The following is a 23445-nucleotide window of genomic DNA, read 5'->3' as shown; positions in this document are numbered from 1 at the left end:
AACTTTTAGGGAGGGAAAAAAAAAAAAGCTGTCTCCACTCTACTTTCTCAACTCTAGTATGGTTTCTGAGCCCATCAACTGACTGAAATTACTCTCTCCAAAGTCACCAATGATTTCTTTTTTTACTAAATCCAGGAGCCTCAGTCCATATCCTTCTTGAGTTCTCTGCAGCTTATTGCATTATTAGTCATATCCTTCTCTTACATGTACAGTCTCCTCCTTGGGATTTTTGTGCTATTACTCTTCTTGTTGTCCTCAAACTGGCCAACTTGTATTCTTCATTTATAAATGCCTAGTATTCTTCAAAGCTCAAGCAAAATATTACCACTTGAAAGAGACCTTTTCTGATTTTCCTGTTGCTCATTCCATTCAAGCCTGAAAAGGTTTTGAATTTGTTTCATATATATTGCTATTTACTTAAGATCTATTATTATTTCCAATCTCTGACCCTGGAAGAATATGAGTTCCTATGGGACAAATATTATCTCACTGTTTTATTTTTGTCTTTGCTTTTCTAACTCCAGCATAGTTTCTGGCACATAGAATATTTAATAAATGATCACCAAATCAAAAATATGAGTCCTTTAAAATTGCTGTTCATTCAAATTATGTCAGTGACTTGGATAAAGTCATGAACAGCATCTTATCATGACAAAATGATTGGGAGAATTAACATCTATCTTAGATATTATATGACAGAATCAGAATCTAAAATTATGTAGAATGAGGGGCAGCTAGGTGGTGTAATGAATAGAGCACTGATCCTGATATCAGGAGGACCTAAGTTCAAATCTGGATTCAGACACTTAACACTTCCTAACTGTGTGACCCTGGGCAACTCCTTTAATCCCAATTGCTCAGCAAAAAAAAAAACAAAACAAACAAACAAACAAAAAACAAACAAACAAACAAACAAAAATAAAATAAAATTATGTAGAATGAGCCCAATGTCATGAAATATAATGTAATACAGAAGTGGGAGCTTTATATAGATAGCTTGTATTTTTGTATCACTTTAAAACGTACAAAGCATTGTACATATATTAACTCACTTGATCCTCATAACCCTTCAAAGTGAATGCCATTATTAGCCCAATTTTACAAATGAGGAAACTGAGGTATAGACATGCTAACTGACTTGTTCACACCAATAGGAAGTGCCTAGGGCAGAATTTGAACTCAGGTCTTTCTGACTCCAAGTTAATGCAATGCAATGAAATGCCTTAGCTACTTTGTAATAGAGATAAATGTAAAGTTTTAAAATATGGGTTTTAAAAAATCAACTTTATAAATAAAAGATGTTTCAGTGCTTTGGCTGAAAAAGATCTCAAGTTTAACATGAGCCGTTCATGTGACTGTAATAGCCAAAAAAAGCTAACCTAATCTTGAGTTGCATTAAGACATATGGAGCATCTGAGAATGCTGAAGTAATATTATACACTTCCCTGGTCTAGCCACATCTGCCATATTGTTTTAAGGTCTGGGTTGTATATTTAAGGAAGGTCACTTCTGTGTTAGATGATGCCCGGAAGGAGTGGTGAAAGGCCTTCAAATTCTGCCATATGGAGGATGGCTGAAGGATTCTGGTATATTAAGCAAAAAAAAAAAAAAAAAAAAAAAAAAAAAAAAAAGACTTACTATTACTACTACTACTGCTACTGTTTCTACTGTGGCTACTACTATTTCTATTGCTCCTATTGTTGCTGCTGCTATTACTACTGCTACTACTATTTACTGCTACTCCTATTGCTGCTATTGCTACTGCTACTTCTACTGCTACTATTTTTGTTCTGTTGTAACTACTACTGCTGCTATTGTTACTGCTGCGGCTGTTACTACTACTACTAAACTACTACTACCAATATTCTTGGAGCATGGAGAGACTTGTCAAAACAGAATAACTGATAGATGCTGAACTTAAATCTATTTCTCTTCATATCAGCTCTTGTCATTTGACTACATTAACTATATTAACTAATTAAATCTGACTTGTGGCTAAACAATGTAAAGTCCTAAAGAAGCAGCAATCCCAAGAGATCTGGCTTACTGGGAATTGAAACCTAGTTCAAATCCTACTTCAGGCATTTTGTAGTTATGGGGCCATAGATAAGTCACTTATCTCTCTGCACTTCATTTTCCTCATCTGTGCAATGGGAATCTTAACATACCACCTATCGAACAAAGTCATTAGGAGCAAAGTAATAAATATCTGGTGGTGCTTGTTATTATTATTGTTGTATATAGCAACTATTGTTGTTATTTCTTTTTTCCTATGAGAATAGGAATGCAGCCCAGGAGGGTCCAAGGAGACTTGAGTGCTTAGTGAGGCTGAACATGAATGACTTCCCAGACTATCACTGTCGGCCCATCAGTCATCCTGAGTCAGGCACTGTCCAGGCAAAGAGCTGATGATTTATAACATCTAAATAATGCAATTGTGTTCTCTTTCTGACCAGAGCTTCCTCATTAGGGGCACTAGGAGCAGGTACCTCTGCCATGAAACACACTAGAACACAACTTCAATTACCTTGCATCCTAACCTCTCTGGATGGGGGGAAAAAAAAAGCGCCACAACTAGACAATCAAGACAATATATCTTAATTAGCTCGACCCACCTCAGAGGCTAACTTGTAGTTTATGGCAGAAAGGTGGTTTCAATAGGGGAAGAGTGGCCAGTGAGGATGCCTGGTTAATTAGCTATTTGCTGAAAGCCAAGTGTGCAAGTTCAGAACTGGCATTAACCTCTCAAGGTCACACAGAGAGGGAAACTAGGGTAATAAACAGGCATCATAAGCACAGTGAGCACCCAAACATGAGGGAAAGAGAAGGTCGGGGTGCAAAAAGGCAGACATCAATGTAGGATTCAATGGGAGTTATACATTGTGTCTGTTGGGACTAATTATCCAAGACAGAGAAAAAAAGGGACTTCCTCAAATGAGTTATCTGGATTAATTAGGTCAAAATTTTGCATTTAGGATCACAGGAATTAGATCTGGGCAGAACTTCAGAGGCCAGCTAGTCCAACCCTCTTATTTTATAGTTGAGGAAACTGAGGGAAGTTAGATTGTACAATAACATACAGGTGTGTCAAAGAAGGGCCACATAGCCAAGCTGTCTGACTCCAGAGTCAGCGCTCTTTTCTTTTGACCATACTTTCCCTCAAAACATTTATTATATCCCTAGAACATATTACTGTGTCTCTCTCCCTTTTCATTATCACTTTTCCTTTCTAACTTCAAACTCCCTATTATGATCATATTACTCATTACTCCTCCTTCATTCACTCCAGTTTAACCAACTTGGATTTTTCAATTTTACTTACATGCAACTCTTCTCATCTTTTTGCTGTTACACAGACCATTTCCTCTTTCTACAATGAGTTCCCTCCTAACTTTTGTTTCTCAGATCTCTAGAATCACTAGTTTTCTCTAGAGGCTCAGCTCAAGTGCCATGTTCTATATGAAGCTTTTCCTAATTTTCTCCCAAAGTACCTTTTATCTATTTACTACAGATGTGTGCATTTATTTATATGTGTGGTAGTATATACACATGTATATGCATATATATGCATATATACATACCTAGGTATGTATACATATATAAGTTAAATAGTCTGCGCTTGAAAAATTTTCTATTTAGTCAAGTCATCCATACACATATGTATCTGTGAGCATGTATATAGAATTAATCCATACACATGGAACATAGATAAACATATAAACCTACATGGATATGCCCATCTATATGTATGCATGTAGAAGCATATAACATGTTGGTCCTTCATTTCCAAAAGAATCAATGACATTACAGAGTAATGTCTTGACTTGCATGTGAATTTAATTTTTTAAAGTATTTTATTTCATTAGAAATGAGAGCTATGTAGTTCTTTTTTTAAAAATCTGCTTTATATATCATGATATGTTTTTTAATAGTTTTTTATATACAAAACATATGCATGGGTAATTTTTCAACTTGACCCTTGCAAAAATTTCTGTTTCAACTTTTCCTCTTCTTCCCTCCACCCCCTCCTCTAGATGGCAGGTAATCCCATACATGTTAAATATTTAAAGTATATGTTAAACACAATATATGTATACATATTTATACAGTTTATTTTGTTGCACAGGAAACATTGGATTTAGAAAGAAGGTAAAAATAATCTGAAAAGAAAAAACAAATATGCAAGCAAACAATAACAGAAAGAGTGGAAATGTTATGCTGTGGTCCATACTCATTTCCGAGAGTTCTTTCTCTGAGTTTAGCTGGGTCTGTTCATTACAAATCAATTGGAACTGATTTGGATCCTCTCATTGTTGAAGAGAGCCACGTCCATCAGAATTGATCATAATGCAATATTGTTGTTGAAGTGTATAATGATCTCCTGGTTCTGCTCATTTCACTCAGCATCAGTTCATATACGTCTCTCCAAGACTCTCTGAAATCATCCTGATGGTCATTTCTTACAGAACAATAATATTCTATAATATTCATATACCATAATTTACTCAGCCATTCTCCAGTTGATGAGCATCCATTCAATTTCCAGTTTCCAGACACTACGAAAAGGGCTGCCACAAACATTTTTGCACATATGGGTCCCTTCCCCTTCTTTAAGATCTCTTTGGGATATAAGCCCAGTAGTAACACTGCTGGGTCAAAGAGTATGCACAGTTTAATAACTTTTTGAGTATAGTTCCAAACTGCTCTCCAGAATGGTTGGATCTGTTCACAACTCCACCAACAATGCATCAGTGTTCCAGTTTTTCCACATCCCCTCCAACATTCGTCATTATCTTTTCCTGTCATCTTACTAATCTGACAGGTGTTTAGTGGTATCTCAGAGTTGTCTTAATTTGCATTTCTCTGATCAATAATGATTTGGAGCATCTTTTTATATGACTAGAAAATTTCAATTTCTATGTGAATTGGATTTAAGTAAGGCAGAAGTGCATAAAGCCATTATTAGCTTTGCTCTTTCTTCCAAAGTCATCAAAATTTAGCAGCAAGACAAAAGTCAAGATGACTGGCAATAACCTAGGATGCAGTGGATATCTGACCAAGCTCTAATTGCTCTACAATGCTTGCTTTGGTGCCTCATGGCTGTTAAAATAAATTATCATCTACCTGTTCCTTTGGTAAAAGTCTTCACATACTTGGGATAGACAATCCATTGGCTCACCAAGAGGTTTAAAACCTGTTAGTTATTCTTAACTGGTTTAATTCATCTGCCAAGATTGTTTTACCAAGGTATGGCTACTTTGTATGCTATAGTTTTTTGGAGTCACAGATGAGAGTTGAAAGAAATATGGATCCCAGAGGTGTTTGAGCAGTCTTGAAAAGGGCTTGGCAAACTCTCACACCAGGGGTGCTAGTTCTGCCTGAACAACTTAAACATAGACACATCTATATGTACACACATATGGCATATATATAATCCATATTTACATGGTAGCTAGATAGACATGTGTGTATATTAAATATGAAATACAATGTATGTTAGTATACATGGAGCTATGTCTTTATAGACACTCATAATTTATCTATATGTACCTAATACAAATAAGGATATATACATTTATATGTACATGCACATATATTGTCTGTACACAAATGCATGTATATATCTTTTTTGTATTAGTTACATATAGATCATGTATATATGTGTTAGTATACATATGCATGTGTATATCTTTATTTGTATTAGCTACATATAGGTAAATTATGAGTGCATATGTATACATATACACATATACACACACCTATATGGTGTCTTTTTTGACTAAAGTTCCTCAAAGGACAGAATTTTTCATTTTTATTTTTATCTTCAGTATCCAACACAATAAATTCAATAAATCCTTGGTCATAACCTACCAGTGGGAATGAAAACAATGTCATGGGCACTTATCTAGCAGCAAGTACATTTCTCCATTTACTTTGGAAAAGGAAAGGAGAAATCCTGAACAATTTCTCCCATGCACATTTAGGAACATCCATACTCTAGAAAGAGATTGTTTTGAATAATATGAGAAGTATTTAACCAGCTCTTCTGGAGGAAACCACTAACCCTCTGGAGTTTGAAGGATAGGATTCCCCAGGATCCTTGTGGGTTTGTATAGACTAATGAAGATTTGTTGTAGTAAAGCTAGACCCCTTAAGCTATAAGAACATTTCTAATAGGGAAGGTCTATTGGGAGTTTAAGCAACTTTTATCTTAATTTTCCTGAGTCAGTTTCTATTACATTATAAATTTGAAGTATATAGCTAGACCAAAAACATATCGCCTTCCTAAACCCTGCTCCATTCCTCAACTTGCAACCCCTTTATCTCATGTGGATGAATCCAATGTATAGATTCTGATTAGTGAGGTCTATATTAATTGTATTCTATTTAAATAGTTTTCACCAAAACACATGATTTTCCCAGGGCCTTGAATGCAACTGAAATCACAAATAACTTTGGACTATAGTTTCTCCTTCACAGAAATTAGTAGATCCAAAGTCATCTATTATACTAGTGGGGATGGGCCTTATGAGGGATTGGCTTGTTGTTCAATAAGCTGTGAAATAAAAAATGAAAAAATAGAAATGCCTTTTTTCTCTTTTCTTTCTCTTCCTCTTATTTTCTCCTATTCCCTTGGCTTTTTCCTAATATGGCAATCTCTACTACTTTATGGTATGTATATACTGAAATTTAATGAAAATTAACCATCCAAGCAACCCATAATCCAATCTGCTTTTATTTTTCATATTCTACCCTTCCTTTATTAATCTGTAGTTCCTGCCCTATTATGAGCAAGACAGTAATAGGAAACAAAATAAAGCAAAAAAAAAAAAAACCCTTCTGTTCTTATTGTCTTCTCTGAGAAACATAGAGCATACTTGAGATTTGAACACTGGTGTCCTTTCACTGCCTTTTCTGGAAACTTCCATAGCTTGTATGTTGATGCTTTCCCTTTCTGACTCTCAAGTCAATTCCTAGCAACTCCTTGCTTATGATATCAGAGATGCAAAATCAACTAGAGCTTCAGGAGCTGAGCTCTGAATGAAACTAGTGATTCTAAAAGGTACAGATGAAAAGGTAGGGCATTACAGGAATGAGGAACTGCCTGTGCAAATACACAGAAATGGGAGATGAGGGATTTTCAATTTGTGCATGTAGTAGGGAAGTAATGGAAATAAACTGGGAAAAGCAGGCTGGAAAAGTACTGTGAAGTGCTTTAAATACCAAGGTGAGGAATTTGTATTTTATATAGTAGAAGTAATAAGGCAATAAGCTTCTCAAGGGAATTAAATGTTAAGATTCATTCACTTTAGGCAGATTATTCTGGTTAATGTATAGGGATGGGAGTCTAGGTGGTAAAGGGCATTAGATTTACTATATGTGTGACCCTGCCTAAATCATTCAACTTGTATGTCCCTAAGGTATCCCCCTCCTAGAGTTATTTACTAGTCTGTAATTTTCCTTGGTGAAGAGAATTCTCATATTAACGGTTCATCTTTATTAATAAAATAATAATTCCTTACATATTAAATAGGGAATAAATTGAAGAGAAAATAAATGAGAAGCCAGTGGTTGGAAAACTATTTCAATCATACCAGAGATGACCAAGACCTTAGATTGGATGGAGATCCTGGGAGCAAAAAGATGGGAACAAGTAAAAGACAGATATACATAAGGGGAGAGGTGGGGAAAAGTACAAGGCAGCTTTGAGATGGTAAAAATAGATGACTGGAAGAACTGTAATTTTGAAATCTGTAGAAGTAAGTTGAGGTAAGGAAATTAATGAATGAATTCTGTTTGAGACATTTTGTATTTGAGATGCCCAAGGACTACACAGTTGAAAACAGCCAATAAGTAATTGGGGATGTGAGATTCAGGCTTAGAAGAAATATCAGGATGAACAAATACACACACACACATATTATATATATTTATATGCACAAATATATAGTAAATACAGATATATGTGAATATATATATATATATACATATTCTTATGTGTATAAATACATATAATTATATATAAAATACAATATATTTATATACATGTATATATAGACACTCTACACATATCTCTACCTCTCAAATAAATGCACATGTTCACCCTATATTATAGCTATATATTATGGGTATAGAGATGATAATTAAAATGATGGGATTTGATGAGATCATCAAGAAAGAAGGTAGAGAGAGAGTGAAGAAAAGAGGACCTAGGATGGAGCCTTGGAGATCTATTAGGATCCATTAGGTGCCAGAATAGAAGATGATCAAGACAAGACAGGAACAATCCTTAGACAGGTAGAAGAAACATGAAAAAGTACCTAGGAAAAAGCATTAAAAGTTACCGAGTGTTCAAGGATGAAAAACTCCATCAAATGAAGAAGTTGTTGGATATTGAGAACTAACTCAAATTTATTAGAATACAAGCTATCCTCTAATTGATAAGTGGCTAAAGGATATGAATAGATAATTTTCAGATGAAAAAATTAAAGTCATTTCTGGTCATATGGAAAAATGCTCTAAATCACTATTGATTAGGTACTGGTACCTCAAGATACTAGTGTATACCTCTCAGATTGGATAAGATGACAGGAAAAGATAATAATAAATATTGGAGGAGATGTGGGAGTTGTGAACTGATCCAACCATTTTGGAGAGCAATTTAGAATTATGCCCAAAGTGCTATCAAAATGTGCATACCCTTTGATCCAGCAGTATCTCTACTGAGTCTGTATCCCAAAGAAATCATAAAAAAGGAAAAGGACCCACATGTGCAAAAATGTTTGTTAGCAGCCCTTTTTGTATTGACAAGGAACTGGAAATTGAGTGGCTGTTCATCAGTTGTGGAATGGTTAAATAAGTTATAGTATATAAATATAATGGATTATTATTGTTCTATAGGAAACAATCAGCAGGATGATTCCTGAAGGGACTTACATCAACTGATGCAAAGTGACATGCTGAAAAACCAAGAGAACATTGTATACAAGCAACAAGATTATGTGATAATCAACTCGGATGGATTTAGATCTTTTCAACAATGAGATGATTCCAATAGATTTTGATAGAGAGAGATATCTGCATCCAGAATGAGGTCTGCTGGTGGATCACAACATAATATTTTCAACTTTTTTGTTGTTTGCTTGCTTTTTGTTTTCTTTCTCATCCCCCCCCATTTTGATCTGATTTTTCTTGTGCAGCATGGCAAATGTTTTGGAAATATGTTTAGAAGAATTGTACCTATATTGGATTACTTACTATCTACAGGAGAGGGATGGGGAAAGAAAGGGAGAAAAATTTGGAGCATAAGATTTTGCAAGGATGAATGTTGAAAACTATCTTTGCATGTATTTTGAAAATAAAAAGCTATTATTTTTAAAAATGAAGATAAAATTGTTGGTAACCTTGAGTGGTGATATCAGAAGTGAGAGAGAAGTGAAGGGTAAGAAAGACATAGGACTTCAAGCCAAAATTCAAGGTTCTTCATTAAGTATCTTGGATGGGCCCATGAGAATAGAGATCATGGAAGACAGGATGCTAGATTTCTTTTAGCTCAATATCAGGTTCTGTGTGTGAAATAGTAGAAAGAATACTGGACAATTAATCAGAGTACTTGGATCTAAATCCTAGATCTGCAACTAAATTACTTACTTTTCTCCAATATTTACCCGTCTAGACTTATCTATGTAGAATTGTTACTCTACCCAACTAGAAAACTTAAAAAGAGAATCTAATCTAATTCCTGGCCTATTGTGGTCTATTCTGACAGGCATGGGTATGAAGTGGAGCTCTTTTTCTACATTGCTTGAGGTGGTTTGAGTAGAGAGGAATGAGTGACATAATCTGAGTCAAATATTCAGTCCCACATTAAAATAGTCCCATTTCTCATTAAAATCTTATTTCAATCATTATTAACCAGGTAAAGTTGATTTCTGCCTTTGAGGAACACCTACTTGTTCAAGGGTATAAACATTATGAAGCTTCCACAATTTTTGTCTTTGGTTTAAGGGAGATGGTCAAAAGATCATCTTTTTGTTAATTTGCTAGTCAGGAGTATGCAGAAGTGCTTTCCCCACCTAAACCTCTTACCTACTCAATAAAATTTAGTGATCTCAAATTGAGAATAAAACAAAAATACATGTTTGGTTTGTAAAGTTTTTCACAACCTACTTCTGCAGAATCATCTTATATTCGTAACTCCTTTTCCTACACATTGAAATCCAAACAAAATCACCTTTTCTTTGCTCCTCACTTACTCTGGGCCTTTCTATTGGCTGTTCCCTAAGCCTGTAATGAGCTCTCTTCTCTCATTTGTGCCTCACAGAATCTTTCATTTCCTTCACATTCGGGGTAATTACCACCTTCTGCAGGAAGCCTTCCTTGACCCACTCCTCTCTCTGCCCACCTTGTATTTATTTTGCATTTATTCTATAAACATTTGTTCTGTAAACTCTTATGTGTATCTTGGCGTCTCTACTAAAGGAATGTAAACTTCATTAGAGCAGGAAAGGTTCCCATTTTGTATGTCTAGGACCTAGCATGGTGCCTGACATATAGTAAGTGCTTAATAAATATTTATTAATTAGTGGCTTGTTTTTCTCATTAGATTTCTGACCAATATTTAGTACCATTCTGTCAATCACACTACAGGTGGGAAACACAAGAGACACGCAAACAAGAACTGCTATTTACTCTGTTTTATAAAACTTCAGGACCTGTGGTTACCTATTGTGAAAGGTGGAGTTATGGGTGGAGAGGAACCCTCACTGATCCATCTTCCTTTTCAGTCCACGACCTGAAGACCATTGCTACCCTCCTCTAAGCTGTCTCAATTTTTGGCCCTGAGCCTTGTGTGGGAGGAGCTAGACCCCCTTCCCCAAATTAACTAATCGGAGACATTTTCAGGTACAAAGAGAAAGCCTTTATTTAGTCCCTCCAGGGAAAGGCCCAGCACATCCAGAAGGCATCTCAGCTCCCAACATGTGCTTGACCTGGCAAGCTGGAAGCAGGAAAGCTGGTTAAATAGCAAAGATAGACTAAAAAGAAGTAACATCATTGACCAATGGTCACCAATGTTGTCTGCTTCCTCTGGGTCCTGCCGCCTCCTGAAGCTGACCTAGGGTCTGACTTTTAGAGACCTCTAGCCTAGAGATTATGTGACTTCCTGCAAGCAGGGCCTGATCTTCCTCTGCAGACCTCTAAGAATAGGGATCATGTGATTTGGGCCTAGTCTGACCTATTCCATCTCAAAGACTTTTTAAGAAAACTTCACCTGGTCTCAGCCTTACCTTGTGACTGAGGCTAAATATCTGTGATAAAGGCTGCATCCATTATTGGCCTAAAAGATTTCCTTCTGCGAGTTCTTTTCTTCCCCCTCATATAGATATACCTCAAGTCTAATAACTGCCTCTTTGGGGTTGGGAAAGGAAAGTTCTTTTATTTTTCAAGTTATTATAGTTTCAAGTTATTTTTCAATTAAAACAGATAGGGTGTCTAAATATACCTATACTTTTTCATCTGATTCTCTTTTGGGATTAACAGTAGGCATCAGAAAAACAGCTTGTCAGGATTAGGAGTGTAGCCAATAAACAATGAACTTTTTTTTCTTCTATGCATTGCAAAACCAAACAAATAGGGACATTTTATTCATTAGATTTATACAGAACATTATAGCAGGAAAGGAACTTAGAAATTACCTAGAAATTACAAAGGAGACAAACTGAGCTCCAGAGACATTAATTATCCAAGGGGACATAGCTGATTAGAAGTAAAATTAGGAGTGGAATACAGGCAGACGTGTGCTGGTAAATATTCCATATTTTTTTTTCTATGTGCCCCTGACAAACTTCTAAATTTAGTTTACACTATCAACATTTTCTCTATCACTTTCTTTGGTCTAGGCAATCAGCAAAACAATAAATCAAGCCCTGATTTGTATTTCTCTATTTTTGAGGTAAAAATGATCTTACCTAAAATGTAACAATTAGAAATGGTTCTCATACACTTACAAGCTAATAATTATTTAATATGTCTTGAGATGTTAATTAATTTATGTTAAACTTGGAAAAAGGAAGAGTTGGGTTAGAATCCTACATCAAGTTAAGTAACTTAAATTCCCTCAGGCTCAGTTTCCTTCTCTATTAAATGGGGATAATAATAGCAATGATCTCAAAGCAGTGCTGTGAGAATAAAATGATGAAAATATATAAAATACTGTGTAAATGTTGAAGTGCTATATAAATATTATCATCACTATTATGATTTTGAATCTTTAAGATTGACAGACTCACCAGTTCCAGTGCTATTTATTCCTTTTCCTTTATTAACTAATAAGCTTATGAAGATTCTTAGGGTCTGCACTATTCATTCTATTTCTCACAACTGTTAAAAAGGCAATTGGAAGTCTTTGTCTCTGTTCTATCCCTTTTGTATAACTACCTAAGCATCTTCCTGCCTAGAGTTATATAATTTCTTACCATCCCTTTACTCATCATGGGCATCAACTCCCTTTTCTGTATTTTTGGTCCAAGGTTCATTCTCTTAAGTTAAAGAAGATAGGATGACAATTAATTATTCAGTAACTCTACAATCCTTCATGCCAAATCCAGGCAAAATAATAATAATAACAATTGAAAAGGGGACTATTTGTGTAGTGTTACGTTCTAGATTAATTTTCTGTCATTTGTTCTTGCTTTCTATTCTCTGAGCACACCCTGAAAACAAAACAAAACAAAACAACAACAAACTCTGTTGATTGGTATATTTCCTATGCATTCACAATAGTCCCTTCAGAGAATTCCTTCATTCTCCATCAGATGTGTTTGTCTTTGTGGCTTCAGAATTTCATTATTGAGAAAGGCTTACTTGCTCTATGGGATTTTAGTTCATGAGGTTCTACCTTATTCTATTCTAAACTCTTTGAAATATGCCCTCTGAAAATGTAAGGTACATGTCAGACTTTTCCCTTTTCTCCTCTTTCTTTAAAGCAGAAAGAAGGATTTTGCACTTAAGATAATTTGTTTCCAACCAGATCCCTATTCAATATTAATTTCATTTTCTGTCCTTCCTTTGTGCCAGTTTTCTCTTTCTTTTCTGCCAGTTAGGGATAATTCCAGACCTGGGCCTTAACTAATATATGCTCTGACATTTGAAGAAATGAGTTCCAACCCTTTCAGCTGTAATCCTCTTCTCACATCATGGTACTCCTACTTTTTATATATACAACAGCAACAGTTTTTGGCATTCCTGGGTAGGAGTTTATCTTGGGGAGGTAGGTCTATTTATGTAAGTGATGCACACTCTTAGCAGATAAAAGACAATGAGGAAAAACAGCATGGAATATTCAATAGTGACTAAAAGAACAGAATTTTATCAAACATGGCCAATGTCTGCTACTATATAGAATGACTTTTAAACTGAATAAACTGAAAGATTCAGTCAGTCTACTGCATCTCCAATGCTCTTGATCTATTTCTGGGTCACTGAATCCAAAAGCTTGTATTAGGCGCTTTGAGTTCAAATCTGACCATAGATACTAGTTATATGACCCTGGGCAAATAATTTAATTCTGTTTACTCTAATCCACTGGAGAAGGAAATGGCACCCCTACTTAAGGACATGCGGAGTTGAACTTGTCTGAATGAATGAACAATTAACAACAACAAAATTTAAATCGAATCTTGAACAAGCCAAAGAAGGCACAAAGAGGTTGGAGTAAGAAGAGGGGACATCCTTATCATGAATGGTAGCCAGGAAAAGGGCATAAAAATGGGAAATCTAGTGCCATGGGGAAGGAATAATAGGAAAGCTAGTGTCACTTTATTGTAGAATTTCTCAAAGGAAATAAAGTATAAGAAGACTGGAAAGGTAGAAAGCAGACAGATGGTGAAAGGTCTTAAATGTAAAACAGGAGATTATATATTTGATCCTGGATGTAAAAGAGATCTCCTTATTTAAGTTTATTGAATTGGGGGGGGGGAGTGACATGGCCAGATCTGTTCGTTGGGGAAATCATTTTGGTAGCCAAGTGAAGGATAGGTTGGAATTGGGAAAGAACTGAAGAAGATCAACCAGGAGGTTATTGTAATAATCCAAGGAAGAGGTAATGAGACTTTGAGATATTTTGGCCAAAGTGGAAAGTTGTTGATGTAGAGGGTGTCCCAGAAGTCTTACTACAATTTTGAGCTATTAAAGCTTCAGACTGCTCTAAGATTGCTGACATATTCTATCTATGAGATATTTGGTGGATACAGAAATTTAAAAATTGCCAATAGATTGGATAAGTGCAGTAAATGTGAGGAGCACCGAGATTGTAAATCTGGAATACTTCAAGCATGGTAACGCCTCAGTAGGAAAGCTGGAAAGAGGGGAATTCTAATTTGGACATGTTGAACTTGGGCTTCCATGAGAAAATGTAGTTCTAGATTTCCAAAAGACATAAGAATAGATCTCTGCAGAAAGAAGAGATGAGTATATACATTTGGCACTCATCAAGTAGAGATGATAATTGAAACCATGGAAGATGAAGAGATCACCCATGTGATAATAATAATAATAATTAGCATTTATATAGCCCTATTACATATAAGGTGCCATGCAAAGTACTTTGCAAATATTTGATCCTCAAGACAAGCTTGAGAGGTAGATGCTGTTATTTTCTCTAGTTAACAGATAAAGAAAATGAAATGAACAAAAATTAAGGACTTGGCCAGACTCACACAGCTAAGAGTCTGAGGTCAGATTTGAACTTAAATATTTCTAATTCCAGGTCTAGTGCTTTATCTATTGCACCATCCCCCAATCCAGTGCTCTTTTCACTAAATTCATTCTAGATGTTGTCTAAAATAATGGTGACAAGGAGATTTAATTAAATATGCCCATGCACATGTGTGTATCTTTTAAAAAAGAGTTTATTCTAATATAGCAGTTCCAGATTTTTAAAAGGGGATAGAAAGTGGGAAAGGTCAACTAATCTTTCCCTCTTTGAGGAGAGGGAGGGAAAAAACTCCCCATAACAACAAAAAGAAAAAAGAAAAAAGAAAAAAAAGAAAAGAAAAGAAAAAAGAAAAGATAAGACTATTCTGAGCTGAAAAGTGTAAAACTAAAGGATAATAAAATCGAGCAGAGACAGTTTAAAGACTCCTCATTACCTGGCCTGAGATATGGCCCCTATTGTTGCTCGTGGTTTGAGATTATTTCTCAGCCTGCTGCAGGCTGATAACAGACTCGTGTGGCCAGGAGGCCCATTGTTCTGATGTTCTGATGGCAGAAATTGTGCTGTGGACAGAAGCAACACTGGCCACAGTTCCAGCCACAGCTGCTTTGACCTTCTGTCTCCCTTCCTACAGAGAAAAACACAAATTCACTTCATCTGAGAGGTTTGCCTTTAGCCTTTCCCCAGTCCCACACAATTTCATATGTATGTATGAATGTATGTATGTGTGTATATAAATAGATAGTTAAAATTATATAGGCAGTTTTAGATACACAAATATATGAAAATATGTATGTATGTATATGTATATATATGTATATACACATATACTAGTTAGTAGGAGTAGGAGTACTAGGACTATTAGTACCATCACCATATTATGTTAGCTCTCAATTTCTTAGAAATGGAGTCTCCCTAAGGGAGTCACAATCACATACTTCCTTATTTTCCCTCTAGTGCTGATTTGAGGTGGGACTTCAGAACTATGAGAAATCAGTTAACCAGTTTGTGGCTAATTTTCATCCTTTACCTCTGCTCCCCAGTGACTTGATTCTCTGAGAAATTGTTTCTCAGTTCCACCACCCCTGTAGGAAGAGACATACACAGACAGAACAACTGTCTTAGGGGATTTCTATTCTTTTGGAGAAACAGAAGATACAATCTAAAACTTTTACTCAAAAATTTGGGGCTGTGGGGGTGGAAAGACATCTATCATGAGATATAATGGAACAATTCACAAAAACTGTGTGAGTCCAGAATTTCTAGGAAGTATGACTTTCACTTGCCCCAACTCAGAAAATCCAAGAGGTACACGGAAGAGGAGTGGATTTAAATGTCTAATTTGGCCTTTTCAGTACAGATTTAGGAGGTCATTTGCTATATGGTGGAATCTATGTTGTCACTCCACTTGCCACAGATAAGATAGGGAGACAACTCTTTGTTTAGTTGTTAGTATGTTTTAGGTTTTTCACTCCTTTGACAGTAATCCCTTTTGAACTATTTGATTCATTAGCACACACTGTGAATGCTTCGGAATATTAAGCCTCAAAAAACCATTTTTCTCTCTTCTCTATGCTTCCCTTCTTCCAAGAGAGGAATATTTATTACAAATCTAAAACAAGATGCTTACCAATAAAATAAAGACAGTAACATGAACAAAGTATGGGGGAGGGCATTTGCTCAGTTCCCAAGTTATTCTGATAGTTATTAAATCAGCATATAGCTAAAAGTTAAATGTAATTCATTCCTGGTAGGGCTTATTCATGTTCTATAAAAGCCTTCTGAGGGCTCATTAGGAAGGACAATGTTTCGTAATGAAGTCCTCTTGCATATCTCTGATAATAATCATCAAGCAGGGGGGAAATGAGCATCTCTCCATAATATTTATATTTCATAGAAGCAAAGATGTCCTCTTCTATAATTCTGCAGAGCATGTGGAAAGCAACAAGGAAGCCAAGAATACACAAGTTCCCCATGGTAACTGGGTCACTGTACCACATGGCCTGGGCCATCATTTCCACAGATTACTGCCCTGTTATAGATATAAATCTGGGAGATGCTGCTGGCATGTAGTTTTTCCCTTACCTCCCCTTTACTTCCAAGGGTAGAGGACCTATGGCATCTCCATTAGTTGAAGCATCTCCATTGTCAAATGAAGCCAGGGACAGAAAAATGTTGCTTTTGATAATTCAAACATAACCGAATCATCCTGCTACATTTATAGTACATCTCCCCAGCATCTCTCAAATCTAACTCTTCTATTCTACTGTCCTGTCATCATTAAGGTTAAGTCATTTATCACGTCTTGGTTGCAGGGATATGATGGCCTCTTAACTCTTCTCCCTGCCTTTAATCTATCTGTGATCTAATTCATCCTATATACAAATGTGAGTGATCCTCCTAAAACACATTTTTGATCATATTACTGACCTTCTATAAAACCTGTAATCTACTAGATAAAGGCCAAAATTATTAGCCTGGCATTGAAGGCTTTCCACAATCTAACTTGAACCTTAATGACCAAAATGGACTTGCTTTCTCTCTTTATGATAGGAATCAACTCCATTGTCAGATCCTTCCTTAAAGATTATAAATTTAGAGATTTTATAGATGAGGAACTGAACCTCAGAGAGGTGAGGCAACCTGTTCAAATTCACAAGGCAAAATCAGAGGAAAGATTCAAACTGAGGTCCTTTCACCTCAAATCCAGTGTTCTTTCCAATGCCACTTTGAAGAGCAAGTCAAGGGTCATCTTTTCCATTATGTCGTCTCTGAAATGCCCTGCTAGAAATGATTTCTCATTCTGTGATTGTCATAATACTTTGTATACATCTCCTATATCTTTTTTACATTCTAAATTTTCTTCTTATAATTTGTACCCTTATTTTTCACTTCTGATAAATCCTCTTAGGAATCAATTGTTTCATCCCTGTAGCCCCAGGAACTAATGTAGGAATTTGAACTCAATATAGGTCAAATAAATGTTGAATGAAAATGAACAAAATCCAAAAAAGAAACAGAATATCTATTCTTCCCTCTGCCTTTCCACAGAACATAAATCCTATTTAAAGGAACTTTTTTGGTTTTAAAATAGTATTCTTAAATATAGATCTACAAAGATATCTCCTTTTTGCCTTTGGTAACTTGTTTTGGAATCTATTCTAGCCCTGAACCATCTGGGATCCTGTGAAAGCTTCTCTTCCTTATTCCCTATTCTCATAACTGAAGAGATTCCTTTCCATTACCTTTGTCCCACAAATAAATTATATTATGGGTTTTGTGCATGCCTCTGCTGGAGTACCCCTCGTCCAGAGTACTTCTCGTCCAGATCAGTTACCACCTCTAGAAAGGAGGGGGGGGGAAAGAAAGAGCAAAACAACAGCAGCCAAATGAATGACCTTTGGCTGAGCTATTCAAGAGGAGCATGGTTCCTAGCCAATGCATGACATTTGAAAGTATATGAAAAGGAAGAAAATCAATTTAGTGACTGATTGCAGATAAAGATTGGAAAAGAGGGGTACGAGGGATATAATGGAGGGAGAATACTGGAAACACTCTAGGCAAAGGAGACTCTTTCAAGGCATTAAGAGTCCTTAGACCCAACAGAAAGAGCCAAAATCTTGGGCAGTCTTCTAACCCCAGCTTCTGGTCTCTGCCAGTTTTTTGTCCCCTTCTTACAGAGAGCAAAGCTGTTAGTAGCTAGAATGTTCCCAGAGAGAGTGTCTCCAGCCACAAGTATATTTTCTTCTGAGTGTTCTGAGATTACATATATTTCCACAGAGAATGAGTTTATAGTAACTGAAATGTTCTGAGTGTATGTCTCCACCCATAAGTATCTTGTCTACTCTGAGATTAGATGTGTTTCTACAGAAAGCAAACCTGCAATGACCTCACTCCCTTCTTACCAAAGAAAGGTTAGATTGGGGAAAACTTCCAGATGTCTTGTGCTTGGTCCATATTTCAAAGGATGTGAAAGGGAGATTGGAACCTGAGAATAAAGTAACTTGTTACAGCTTGCTTGTGATGTACTAGCAGAGCAGGTGCTCCAGCTGCTGGGGCTCTAACTGGAGTCAAGATTCATAATCTGTAACGAGGTTACAAGCCAGCTTTGCAGAAGGTCTGAAAAATGTGAAATAGCATGCAATCTGATGTAGTCCCTTGTTTTTTGGAGATGCCAATAGTACTGTCTGGCAATCCCCAGCCAATTAATTAGCAGAGACCATTACTGCACACACCAGGGCTCCGGATATTCAGCTGATTTATCCTTAGAATGAAGCAAAGTGGAGGGATGAGCAATAGAGTTGACTTCAGTTAGGGGACAGTTGCCTGCTTGAGTCTGTGGGAGATGATGGCTGGTCTGAATCTACCAGCAGGCAGGCCTGATGTGCAGCAGCAATCATATCTATGAAATCATAATCACAGAGTCAGAGGCAGTAAAGATGGAAAAAGATGGATTAGGTCAGGTAGTCCGCCTTCTGCTTTGGCAGCATTGTTCCCTACTGTAAATACTCTAGCCTGATTTTTATTGTTTTCCTAATTTACAGTGAGAAAGCACCAAAGTCAGATCTCATTTTGAAATATGAGAGCAAATAAGGGAGAACTGAACCTCATCAAGAAACTAAGGCATGGTGGAATGATGAAGTATAGAAGATTTCTGTTATCTGATCTTTGGAAATGGAGCTAAAGGATCTCTATGGACTTCTTTTAGGATTACCCATTCTCTCCTTCCTACCCATTCCTCTCCTGGGCTCTGGGTGGTGAATCACTTCTCCTAAAAGGAAATGAAGTTTACTTTGGGGATCTTTGCTATTATCCTAAGCATAGTCACAAAGCAGATGTATTTCTGGATCTTTTCTTTGTTTTAGCTTTTAAAAGTTAGGTGAATTAAAAAAAATTCAATGACTCTCAAACCTGCTCCCCCCCAAAGCCTAGACTTCCAGGTCTATTAATATATGTGTATATAATAAGTTAAATATACATGTGCATACATGTTGGTCAATATACCCATAAGAACCTAAGCTTACAAAGGAAATAGATTATGACATAATTTTCTTTATAAAATATATAGCTTTTCATAGGATTAATCATGAGATATGAGATTGATTCTGCTAAAAATCAAGATAAACTATTCACAGCAATATCATTTGTGTAAAAAGAGATTCTTCTATATATCTGCTATCTAGCACCAATTCAATACATTTTTAACTATTATAGACTTGACTGATTTTTTAAAAATGCATATACAGGTTTTATGTTAATGGAAAATTGACAAATATCTGAATCTATGTATATCTAGTGCATAGTGTATAGATCTCAAGTCTCTAGCTCTAGTTTTTCATCTCCAGCTGCATAGAGGATAGCTTCAAGTTGAATGTCTCCTCAAACTATTATGCTTAGATGACTGCTATGGCCTAATCATTGTTCGGCCTACTTCAACCTTCTTTCCACTCTCATCTGTCTTTCACTCCACTGTCAATTTGATCTTTCTAAAACTAACCATATCACTATGCTGTTCAGTGAACACCAGTGGCTCCCTACTACCTCTAGTATCAAATATAAAAGTGTTTGGTTGACTTTTAAAGGTTTTATACCTTTACTCCTTTCCTTTCCAGTCTTAAGCTTACTGCTATGACAATACAGTGACTGTTACAATTGCCAGATGAAGAGAAGGAAGGTCAAAAATGTTATTCTGAAAAAAGTTAAATTTTATAAACAAAGATTAGCAAATTAGTAGATTGTGATTGTGTTGTTCATTCTATACTCAACATAAAATCTTAGTAATGGCAAATGCAGATTGACTTTTTTTTTAACCCAGAGATATGGCATTACAATAACTTGGCAAAATTATTATTTATAGTTGTGTTTATTTTTCATTTTCTAAGGCCAATGGATAATCACTTGTTAGAATATGTTGTTGTTAATAAGAGTTGAACTGAGGAACTGAGATAGTCATGAAATTGCCCACTGCTTCAATTTGTCTACAAGGTTGTTTTAGAAACCTTACCATGCTCTATCTGTGTATCTATGTCTCTATTCTTATTTGTCTCTGTCTCTCTGTTTCTCTGTCTCTCTGTCTCTCTCTGTCTCTCTCTCTGTCTCTCTCTGTCTCTCTCTGTCTCTCTGTCTCTCTCTCTCTCTGTCTCTCTCTCTCTCTCTCTCTCTCTCTCTCTCTCTCTCTCTCTCTCTCTCTCTCTCTCTCTCTCTCTCTCTCTCTCTCTCTCTCTCTCTCTCTCTCTCACCATTGATGTAGCCAGAGTTGGATTATTAGATATTAGTGAAAAGCATTTCAAGAATGTAGGAGAAGGAAGAATGAATTAGCAAAAGTACATCCATCAAAAAGAAGGAGGGAGAGCAAGAGGGCAGAGGCTAGAATCCATGTATAAGGACATGGAGATCAGAGGCAAGGCATGTGTGAGAAACTGTGACTGTGTTCATAGAATAAGAATAGATAAGCTGATTTCTATGTCCTATTGTCTCCTCTGTAAATTAATAACAATATGGAAGATCATGATAAGAAATGTTGGATGCCATATCTGAATGATTGGTTTCGGAATTGCCTTCAGTCCTCTTAAACAATGAAATTATGTCATAGTTCAAATGGGATGACATCAACATCATCATCATCATCATCGCCATCACCATCACCATCAGTATCATCATCAATAGCATTTCTATAGCCCTTTAAGACATACAAAGTGATTTATACTATATCACTCAATTCTCACAATTTTATTCTCATCTATGTGTTGAGATAGGTTATTATTATCCCTATTTTATTAATGAGGAAAAAAATTATTTTTCCAGGTTCACACTGCTAAATAAATCTTTCAAGCAGGATTAAAATGCAAGCTTTCTCTAAGCCTAGTATTCTAATCCCTTCATTCCCTAAATACTTCAGGCAAGACTAAGAATAAGATCAAGGTAATTGTGAAAAATTTCAAATAATGTTTGTGCATTTTTTTAAGGGAACTTAACCCTGACTGCATGGATCATTAAGAACTCAATTGTTAGGTGAGGAAAAAATAAAAAAATAAATTTAACATAAGAATAAGAGAAGGCTTTCTATACTTGACTCAAATAACAATACAAACCATTTTGCAAATCCAGCAGGTCTAGAGATTATAGTAGACCCTTCACAGAACAAGTATCAATAATGGACTGCTTTTATTTTAAGACAATATCAGAAGAGACATTAATAAAACCATTTTTATTTTTTAAAAATACTTATCTGTGTACAAAGCTACTTACAGATTCATATCTGAGAATTAGCCACTTTAATTTCAAAGGTAAGTATGAAGGCTATTATTTGAGTCAGAGCAATCAAGGAAGTCTGCATTGCATCTCTTTACTTTGAAAATCAGGTACACCTCTTTTATGATAGTGACTTATATGCTAGCATTCAAAAGAATTCATATTTCTGATACACTTTCAAAGCCTATCCCAAAGTGCTGCCAAAGTGAAAAGAATCAGGGGAACTCTTGCCAGAACCAAATCTGCCAATATTGTTGAATAACCTTGAAGAAAATCTTTTCTCCTCTTTGGGCCTCAGCTTCTTTATCTGCCAAATTAGGCATTTGGAATGGATGATCTCCAAGGTACTTCCAATGCTAACATTCTATTGTCTTATTGTTTTGTAATATTGATTTTGTTTCATAATGAGATACAAGTTTGTGAATATTTATACAGGAACTCACATTGGTGTCATGTTTCTCCTCCCCTCATTCTTATTGGTCCAGTTATTGAAGAAGGAATATATATGATAATGCCAAACATGATTAATATGAAGTATTATTAACAATGTTAATAAAAATAACTAATTTATGCAAGTTATTTTTATTACCATTGTTAATTTATGCTAGGTTTCATTTATATTGTCTTACTTGATCATTATAATAATCTTGTAAGGCAAGTGCTATTAACCCCATTTCATAGATTTGGAAACTGATACTGAGATACTAAATTAATTATTATACTTATTAGGGCCACACACACCCTAGAAAATGTCTGACCTAGGAATCAGATCTAGGTTGTTTCTAACTCTAGCACTCTATTAATTACATCATGCTTCCTGACTGTGTATGTGTGTGTGTGTGTGATTATCTCTTTGTCTCTCTCTATTTCTCTGTATGTATATGTATGTGTATGTGTATATGTACATGTATACATGATATTACATAGTCATATGTATTTTTTATGACTTAATACCCAAATAAAAACAAAGAAAGCAGACAAGCAGCATATGCCCTAATAATTTGAGAAGTAGCTACTGAAGGGACTTTTTAGTGGATTTCCTGATTTAGCTGTTGCTGTTCATCCTTCATTCTAGAAGAGAACCAAAGATACAAGGATGATGGTTTGACTTGCTCGTGAGTTGGAATTAAGGAAGGCAGAGCTGTGGCAAGTTATCAGCATTAGTTGTAGGGGCTACTGCAATATAACACGGGGAATCAAAGACTCTAATGTTCATGATCCTTTTGGGGGAGATGATTTGTCATATTGATACAAGAATCATCTCTGCTAGTTATAGGTTAAAAGGGATTATGGGATAAGGCTTCTTCATCTTTATAAAAATCTACTTCCTGTTGCTTGAAACAAACACTCAGAGCATTTATTTAAAATGAAGATGACACCAAGGCGGGGCTCTCTTGGCATTGATGAACTCGGCAAAATATGACCAGAGGGAATCTGGGAACCAGCTTAAGCACTGCACCTCTCCCCACTGACCTTCTTTC

At 35.8% G+C, this 23445-nt stretch overlaps 1 protein-coding gene across 4 annotated transcripts in view; it reads right to left on the bottom strand.

Annotated features, from left to right (window-relative positions):
* Positions 1-23445, bottom strand: part of OPCML (opioid binding protein/cell adhesion molecule like) — a 1489737-nt gene that overhangs the window by 63459 nt on the left and 1402833 nt on the right. The gene's annotated exons all lie outside the window — the stretch shown is intronic.

The sequence above is a fragment of the Sminthopsis crassicaudata genome, chromosome 3 (genome assembly GCF_048593235.1).
Source record: "Sminthopsis crassicaudata isolate SCR6 chromosome 3, ASM4859323v1, whole genome shotgun sequence".
Classification (NCBI taxonomy): domain Eukaryota; kingdom Metazoa; phylum Chordata; class Mammalia; order Dasyuromorphia; family Dasyuridae; genus Sminthopsis; species Sminthopsis crassicaudata.
This window is presented reverse-complemented; position numbering and strand designations above follow the sequence as displayed.